Below are 10,423 nucleotides of genomic sequence, written 5' to 3' on the forward strand. Positions count from 1 at the left end.
ACATTATGAACAATACAAACACTAGTTTGGACACAAAAAAATTAGTTTTTGTGTCCAAACCAGTGTTTGTATTTTTCATAATAGGCATAATAGGCTGCGTTTATACTTGGCATTAACATGCAACCTGAATCCGGATATCGTCCACATACACATTGAAAAGACAAGCGTAAACACACTTCTGATCGGAATGTTGTCCAATCAGCCTGTCCTGGTCCAGAGGTAATCGAGGATGCATTGTGATCGGACTTCAGTGTAATGTAAATGCAATCCAGCTATCGTATCTACATTCAGAGGGCGACATCATATCAATCTCCGCCAAGCCTCTCTCCGCGTGGCTGTGAGAAAATAATGGACAGACACATTTTTGACAAGAAATGAAACTTGTTTGAACTTAATAAGTTTAATAATAAACATCAATCTTTAAAACAGTTTATTTAGGCTTACCTGATACCATGTGTGTCATTTTTCATTTTAATTGTGCAACATTATCTGAATGAGGCGATCGCATGTACAATCACATTCATGAGATCTTAATGAAGAGCTTTACACTGCTTTGCCAGAGGAATAATCGGAACAATAATAGTACACTTTGTATTTTTTAATGGTTTAAAGGATTAGTTCACTTTGAAATGAAAATTACCCCAAGATTTACTCATCCTCAAGCCATCCTAAGTGTATTTGACCTTTTTCTTTCTGATGAACACAATCGGAGTTATATTAATAAATATCCTGACGCGTCCAAGCTTTATAATGGCAGTGAACAGGACCAATGAGTATGAAGCTCAAGAAAGTGCATCCATCCATCATAAACGTACTCCACATGGCTCCAGGGGGAGTACATATACAAATTAATAATGACAGTAACCAAGGAGACAGATGAGTGGCAGGAATCTGAACAAAGGCGGCACATGACAATTGAAAACAAACTGAAAGTCCATAAAAACTAAGACAAACCAAACGTGACTGTGACAGTACACCTCCCTCTGGCAAGGCGCGACCTCATGCCGTAATGGAACAACAAAGGGAGGTCTGGAGGGGGTTTAGGAGGTAGACGAGGAGATGGTGAAGTGATGGTGAGAGGCTGGAGTGACAGAATGGTGAAGGGATGACGACGAACTCCCTGAAGCGCAGATGTAGGGTGACACAGACCCAGAGCTCCACAGTGCCGACAGCCCATGGCGGAGTCGAGGAGGAACCATAATGGTGTAGCGGTGACTGATGACATCTGGGGGACGACCGACGGAGACTTGGCAGATGGATTCATAGGGGCAGATGGAGAGCCGATGGATTTGAGCAACATTGCTGGCTCTGGAGATCTTGGCAATGCCGCGGCGACGAACGTCGGAGGTAGAGCCAGAGTACCGAGGGCTGAGGCTGAACCGGTGTGACAGAGGACAGAGGTGATGCCAAGGGGAAGGAAGAGCCGTAGGGGTGGAGGAACAGAGCGCAGCAGACAGCCCGCAAGTCTGTGGTGGAAGCAGAGTGACGACTGACCAAGGGGGAGCCGCAGGACGAGGGAACCCAGTGGAGCCGCAAGTCCGAGGGTCTTCGGTGGAGTCGAAGATGGGAAGAGACAGGGCGGAGCAGACAGGTCAACAAGCTGAGATGGAGCAAAGAGGTCAAAGGCAGGAGGCGGAACCACAGGATCCTCTCGCACGGGCACTACAGGTGGATGCACGACCTGTGGCTCGACGTCACAGGGACTCCCCGGAGATGGCTCAGGGCTGTAGACATCTGGCAGTGGCGGTGCTGGAGGACTGGCTGAGCTTCACAGTGTCATAAAAGTTGACAGAGCAATGGTAAGAATAACACAGTTCATGAAGATTACTGAAAAGAGGAAATCATAGTCCATATAGTCATTTGTGCTTTCTGAAAACAGCGATGATGAAGGTACCGGGTGGGAAACAGTATTGAAGTCAATCAGCCAGTCCTCATTCTCCGTAGTCACTACTCCCTCGTCTGCTGATGTTGTGGGCTTACACCCTGGTCAGTCTAGTGATGGAGCTCCACTTCCAGGGCGAGTGTCAGCTCTGTCCTCTTCTCCTCAGGCTCTGGCTGACGAGTCACGCCGGGTGTTAGCTCTCCGTCTGAGGGGGGCACACTTGAGTACTCTGCGGTCGGTGGAGGTGATTCTGGCTGTGTTCTGGACCAGGACATGACGCTTTCCAGAGACCAGATGATTGTTTCACTCCAGCTCAGTCCAGTGGTGTCTGGGAGGTCCACAGGGTGATGGTAATTCACCCCGATCCAGAACAGTGACTTCAGGGTTTCACCGTATAAGTGGCTGGTGATGGCACCCAGACAGCAACATAGTGTGGCCCAGATCCGGCCCACATCTGGTACATGTGGATTACACACGGACCAGCTGTGGGCCGGATCTGGGCCGACGCTATGTTGCTGTCAGGGCAAGACGACAGAAGTTAGTAGGAAATGTCAGAAATCAGTGCTCTCCTGAGCCACCGAAATAAATCAAGCTCATAAATCCATTTTGGTAGTTTCGGTCTTTTTTCACGGGTGGTTGCAAGGAAGGCAGGCGAAGAAGACGAATATAGTTCCAACACGAAGGTTTAATGAGGATAATGCACAGAATAAACAGACAAGCAGGGCAACACATACTAGAGGTTCTTTCGCAGCGGAGGAACCTTTTCATAGTTCCTAGAACTTGCCGGAAATACTCGGATTTTGCCATGTTCACACCGCAGGAACTAGGAACAATTTTAGTTCTAGGAACTCCTTATGGGGGAACTAAATTAACTCCTACTTCAGAGTAGGGTCTAAACCAGCACTATAGGAACTATCAGTGACATAAGTGTGCGTTGATTGGTCAAACGCATGTCAAACACTGGCACCCTTTTTTAAAAAGCTGTGTAAACATATTTACTTCACGAACATGGAAAACAGCATTTACCTGTTGTCTGCAGGGTTGTGTTCTTTTCTCCACCTTAATGATATGTAATACTGCAAGTTGTTATAGGAGATTTCATCTCTTAGCCAAACTTTTTGCTCTTTCAGTCTCGTAAATTATGCGTTTACATTCCATCTCCATTATCACAAAACCCACAACACACAACAAACACAGCTCCGATCACGGCGTCCTCCATCCATCGGTTTTTAACGTTTGTAAATGCAGCGCATAAAGACGACGCTGTTGGCCGCTTCACAGTTCCTACTGCTGGTGTGAATGCAACCAGGAACATGACTCGGGGGGGGAAATTAGATCTCTGAGAACCACCCTGGTGGCTAGTTTCTATAACTAAGTTCCTAGAACTACCCGGTGCGAAGGCCCCTTAAATGTAATGTGGACCGAACACTGAAGGACTGTGAGGGAAGAACTTAAGTAGAGAACACAAACAAGGATAATTAATCAAACACAGCTGACACATACGAACAAATAATGATGGTAACCAAGAAGACAGATGAATGGCGGGAATCATTTGAGAAGCATGTGACAATTGAGAACAAACTGAAAGTCCAAGAAAACTAAGATTAACCAAACGTGATCATTACAAGGTTTTAAATGATAAAAACAATACATATTTCTTACAAAATAAAATTATTGTGACAATTTGTGGTTGTGAAAGAGTGTTGGATCACAATCATAGTTAATGTGATGTGATAAACTACACCTGCTACATGTGTGAACTTAAAATGATAGTTCACCCAAAAATGAACATTCTGTCATCATTTACTCACTCTCATGTCATTCCAAACCTATATTACATTCTTTCTTCAAACATAAAAACTTTTTCGTAGATTGTTGGTAACCAACCAGTATTTTTTTTACCATTGACTTCTATTGTATTTCTTGGAATATCTTTGTTTAAATAGCACAAAATGAAGTATAAGTCATACAGGTTTTGAATGACATGAGGGTGAGTAATGACAGAATTGCTAATGTGGGATAAGATTTGAATACCTTAGTTAATCTAATAAGTGTGATGGGAGATAAGCTGGCTAAAAGTCCTCACACCATTGATTCAGCAGAGGAATGGGTTTGTTTGATTCATGCTGGGCTGAGCACATCCACACATACCTGCGTGACTATCCCCCCTGCAGCAGGACGGCCGGGGCAGGAAGGGGAGGTGGGACACTGAGGGGGGCAGGATGGGGGTGCTGTTGTTTTGGCTCCACGGGCTGCTCAGGTGGACCGATATCTAGAATTACACAGTGACAGCTGTAGAGACACTTCAGCAGACCTCAAACCAAGCTGGCAGGTCACTATCTGTCACAGCTCAATGATCTGTATGTGTGTGCATGTATAGGAAACACTGTCATTCATTTCAATGACAGTAAATCTCAGACACTTGACTCCACTGATTGAGTTTGGCATTAGCATGTTTGTATTCCTTAATTGTATTGAATGTGCACATGTGTACTTCCAATCTTATTATTATTATTATTATTTTTAAATGGTACTTGCCAATAATATAAGAAACAGTTACACTTTATTTTAAGGCGTCCTTGTTACAGTGTAGTTATACACTTAAGTACTGAGTAATAATTATTAACTACATATACTTACTATAGGGTTAGGGTAGGATTGGTTTGGGGTTAGTTGTATGTAATTATGCATAATTAATAGTTATTACTGCAGTAACTACATGTAAAGTGTAACAAAGACACTGTAAAATAAAGTGTTACCTAAGAAACTTTAAAATTTATTTGAGTGCTATTATATTTTAAATGTACTAAATTGCAACTTCATCATTACAAGTGTGTAATTACAAATATTTTGTAAACACGTGAAATGCAGGTTTCAACTGAAATTATATTTCATTTTACCGTAAATTTTTATTTGGCAGTACACCTTAACAATATTTCATGGAAATTTAAGTAATTATGGATTTACACATAAAAGGTAGCCTACTTAAAAGCACTTTTAATAATAAGTTTAACTAATTGCATTTAATATAAATTTAAACTATAATACATTTTCTTTAAATAAATGCGATGACATTAAATAACATGCAATTAAGTGTCCAAAAACTTTCTATTAAAGTCTATTATTTCCGCAATAAGTACTATTTTTAAAAGTATGCTGAAGTGTACTGCTTTTTCACAAGGGAAGCCTTTGCTGTAATAAGCATAAAAATGTATTTCAGTTATGACGACTCTTAGGATAGTTTGTAAATCATTTTATTAATGTAAATAGAAGTAGGTTTAGTTTTGGCTAACTAGTTCTGCTACGTTGCTGCCATTGAAGAGCAATTATGACCTGCTTCTGTTAAATGTTCAGAACAGAAATGAACATTCTGCTGCTACTAGAGGGAGAAAGACCCCGTAGCAGATCTAGGCAGGTGGTGCTGGGGAGGTGGAAGGGCTGGATAAGTATTTGCATAGCGTGCAGAGATTTGCATTCGTATGGATGCATTGTGATTATAAAGGGAAATGGTAATGGATACATAACCATTTAGAACGTGAACAGAGTTTCATGGCTGAACTATTCATTTGGTGAAATTAATTGATTTTTAATTAGACTGAATTGCTTTTACAGTAGCCTATACTGAATGTAAAAAAATGTAATCAGCAGTCTTTGCATTGAGAGTGTCTATGATTCCTTGAAACGTTGTCTAGATATGCTACACAGGATGGTGTGTGTCTCTGTCTTATGTAACCGGAATCTTTAGTCTTAGTAAGGGGACAGGTGTGGACCCACCTGACCACATCCAGAGGTCACAGGCACCTTCTGTCTCCCCTCTATCCACCTGTCTGTGCCTTCTGGGCTGGGACCTCGGGTTCTCCAAACACACACCCATAGGGAAACTACTGCTCAGAGGTAAAGCACAAAGAGACAAAAACACAAATAAAAACAGGCACAAATGAGATTGCTGCTGATATAAGTATAGCTATTAAATTAATATTGGATAGCAAATGCCAGATAACTTTATCTTGGAAGTCTTTGTTTAAAGCCCATAAGCTTCTATTCTCTGTCAATCTATTTGAATGGGGAGACTCCACAGCCGTTTGTCAATATTGTGTTTCAATATTTCAAATCAGCAATACAGTCTGACAACAATGGAATCATAAATCTTGTTTCTTTAGCTCAAGTCTTAAAACCACATACTTTACTATTCTGAGCAGACATTTTTGAGATATCTTCTAGAGGGAACACATATGAGAAGCAGGAGACTTTTCCTTTTCCTATTAGATAGGATATGATCAGGAAGCATTGGGATACGGAGTCAGGAAATGACCACGAGCCAGGACTGGAAATCAGGTCAGCCGAAGTACTTCTGTGCCATATGTAGGAGCACTGCCCAGAAGGCCATGGCTCTGATGAGAAGCAGGACACTTAGGCCTTGTCCCAAATGGCACCCTAAGCCCTCACGGTCTTCCTTCACACTTTTGAGAGGTAATGGTTTGACTGTCGCATTGAGGGCTCAAAAGGGGCTCATGAGAAGGAGTGTGCAGTGGAGTCAATATCTGTATCTGTACCTGTAATAATCTCAAAATTATTTGTATCTGTATTCGGATAAAACCAGAAGTGGGTGGGGCTTTACCCGAAAGTTCATACATTTACTTGAGAAGACTGTTATGTCTATGGTTTTACAGCCTACATCTGTTTTCTTTGTAGTTATCACTGAACAAATATGCCTTGTATAAGTGATCAAATATTTTATTATTATTATTATAACATTTATTTAAATATCTGTCGGAGCCCATAACCTCGTATAGGCAATGTTTTGAGGTGTAATGCGGTTGTGCTTCAGATGACTTGAGTTTGAGTCCCAGCTCAGGGATCTTTTTATTTGTTATTTGTTTTGAAGCCATTATCCATGCCTTTCCAAATAACGTATTCGGTTTCAGGCACACTCCTACTCGCTAGCACCCTTCTGAAACCTAAAATGACAAATGGGACACTCCTTGTGGACTTCATGAACACACATGCGGTGGCCATTGTAAGTCTGCAGGACTATAACAAGTGAAAGCAGGTTTAAATAATTCGGTGTGATCATAATTTCAAAGGTTTACATTTGGGACTAGCCTATGTATTTTTGTCATATTTGACCCAACCCAACCCCCCGCTCTAATCTGCTAAAACCAACTATAAGGCATAAAGATATTAAAGGGGACCTATTATGCCCTTTTTCTATTTTTGGTCTCTACTAGAATAGGTTTTCATGTTTGAATGTTCAAAAACACATAATTTTCCCCATATTCTACATTTTTGCAGCTCCTCTTTTTCCAGTCTGTCAGTAACGCTCTGTTTAGTTCCTGTCTCTATGAAGCCCCTCCTTCTGAAAAGCACAATGTGCTCTGATTGGTCGGCTGAACCAGTGTGTTGTGACTGGTCAAGCGCTTCGAGCATGTTTGGGAAATGTCCTGCCCCTTACCATAACCACCAGTTTCAACACACTACTAACACAACTCAACCAGGCCTCGGCCCTTTATTTTGTGTATGCATTGGGCGGGAATTATTTAAAAGTGGAATATTATGATGCATACGTTTTCAGAAGAAAACTTAAGACTACAATGGCACCATTTCAGGGAGGAAAAAATCACTTTGGAGTAGGGCTGCCCCCTAATAGTAGACTTAACGTTAGTCGACCAAGTCGACCTAGTCTGTTAGTCACAGGAAAAAAATTCCACAGGAAGTGGTGAAATCACGCAATTAGTGAGGGACAGATCGTTAACAGCGGGTCCTTGTGATAATTACAGTATGTCAGGCAGGAGATCCAAGAGTTCGACTTTTATCCATCAACCTCAATTATGGCTTATCATTTGAAACATGTAAGTAGTATCAACTTTACATGGCCGCTCACCATGTAACACTTAAAATTCACTTCACCTTAAAATACTCCGTCATTTTTTGTCATACAGATAAGAATAACTGTCACAGTCACTATCTGTCGCACCGTCCCTGAACTCCATTTCCCAGCATCCCTCCTGATCCACACCTGCACCCAGTCAGCTCATCATCTCCTCATTACACAGATTCCCTGCACCTGCACATCATTACCTGCACTCACTATAAATACTCTCTTCTTCTTCACTCTCTTGTCTGGTCTCGTCAACGTCTACCTTACCATGTTGTTTTGCCTGACCCACTTACCTGTTGAATACTTACCTGTTGAATACTTACCTGTTGAATACTTACCTGTTGAATACTTACCTGTTGAATACTTACCTGTTGAATACTTACCTGTTGAATACTTACCTGTTGAATACTTACCTGTTGAATACTTACCTGTTGAATACTTACCTGTTGAATACTTACCTGTTGAATACTTACCTGTTGAATACTTACCTGTTGTTCCTGTGATACGTCCTAGTTCTCCACTGCTGCTGTTCTCCACCTCAGCTCTCTCTGGATCCCCTGGGACACACAAAGACACTATCAGACTCAGATAAGCCACACAAGACTTTCCCACTCCCCGCCTGCTGGACTGTCCTCTCTCCTGTGTTGTCTCCATCGTTGTTTAATAAACCTGCTGTTATTTGTACCACTTACCTCAGAGTCCCTTGTCTATGTGCTGACAGTAATACATCATTCCAAACTGTAAAGGATTGTACACTCACAATAACAACAAATCATTGTGCTTTTGTAAAATAAAGAAAACAAACAGGATGCGCTTTCTGCCATCTTGGTCTCCCTGTACTGCAGCAAGTCAGATAAATGAAATGAAATCAGCACATAGGCTACTTTCCTCACAGACATGAGAAATATATCTTAAAAAAAGCTTGAAACATCTACTTTTAAATGAACCAATTCGAAAACAAATACTCTCTGCTTATGTAATCCATATGAAAGGGGCATTTCTCTCTAGGCGAGTTACTGAGATGACGAGACAGCATCATCAACTTCATCTTTGCAGCCAACACTGTTTTAAAAAACACTACTTTATTAATAAACAATTAAAATGTTATTTTATAATAATAAACTTACATAAACTTGTTATTTTTTCCGACATATTCATAATCATTACTTTTGCCAGTGCTTTTGCTTTATGTGTACCCTGGAGCATCTCCATTTGCACTCCATTTAATCTTGTAGTTCGGGAGAACGGTGTATCAGTGTAATTTTTGTTTTCATGGACAGTTTCTCACAGACACTTCAGTACAAAACAGTCCTCTACAATGCACCATTTACCCAATAAGGATATCAACGCAGGCCTCAAAGTTTCTATTTATATCTCTAAAAAGAGATTAGAGATGCTGTGTGTGTGTGTGTGTGTGTGTGTGTGTGTGTGTGTGTGTGTGTGTGTGTGTGTGTGTGCATAATTATAGCATTTTTCCCATATGCTCCATGAAATTTATAATCTCATCAGTACCTTGAACCGATCAGTGCTGCATATGCTTTTTGGAAAAGGAATATAATATGGTGACATAAGTCACAGTAAGAAGACACCAAATCTTTGTCAAAATGAACACACTCACAGATAAATGAATGCTCAGATTTATGAATGCGCTGAGTGGTTGTGAGATGAAGAGATACAAAGGCCGCCAGAGGGTGTGCATTTCAGGCAGGTGCAATTATACACCTGCAGGCTGTCTTCAGAACACAAGTGTGTGTGTGTGTGTGTGTGTGTGTGTGTGTGTGTGTGTGTGTGTGTGTGTGCGTGTGTGTGTGCGTTTTCATGATTTATGAGGACAGAAATTAGTATAATTATACCGGTATTACAACGTAAACATAAAATATGAGGACATTTCATGAGTCCTCATATTTAAAATAGCTTTAAAAACATACTAAACAATGTTTTATTAAAAATGTAAAAATGCAGAATGTTTTCTCTGGTGGGTAGGTTTAGGGATAGGGGTAGTGTAGGGGGATAGAATGTACAGTTTGTACAGTATAAAAACAATTACGCCTATGAAATGCCCTCACTAAGATAGCAAAACAAACCTGTGTGTGTGTGTGTAACACTCACGGTAGTCCCCTTCACCTCTGCCTCACACAAGTGGCAGAACAATAGAGTTGTAAAGTGCTGCAGGTCTCAGGGCAGAACAAAAGTGCACCTTGCACCTTTCAAATCATCCAAAGTACCTCCCGAGGCCCCAAATACCTGTGGCGCAGTCAGAGAGACACTGCAGGTGTTTTCTCTGTAACCGCAGGTGCAGCACACAGTGAGAGACACGCCCTCAATTTCACAGTACAAAACACAGAAAAACAACTTTTTTACAGTGCTTGAGTGAAAGCGCTCTATGTAAAAACCCAGTGTATGCAACAGACATGAATAACTCAAATCATGTTGCTTTTTGAGGTGTTCAGGTGAGCTATTACTTTATTTGCATCTGGTGGACAAAAAATCCCATAGACTTATACTGAAGCCATGCCGTGACACCAGAATATCAAAGATACTTGGAGGGTAAGCTCTTCTGACTTGGCCAATAAGCAACCACAGATGAAACACAGTAGCAACTGTAGAAACATGCTAAAATATAGAAACATGCTAAAATGTATTTGACTATGTTGAAATCACAT

This window comes from Ctenopharyngodon idella, chromosome 22 (genome assembly GCF_019924925.1).
Source record: "Ctenopharyngodon idella isolate HZGC_01 chromosome 22, HZGC01, whole genome shotgun sequence".
NCBI classification, from domain to species: Eukaryota; Metazoa; Chordata; class Actinopteri; order Cypriniformes; family Xenocyprididae; genus Ctenopharyngodon; species Ctenopharyngodon idella.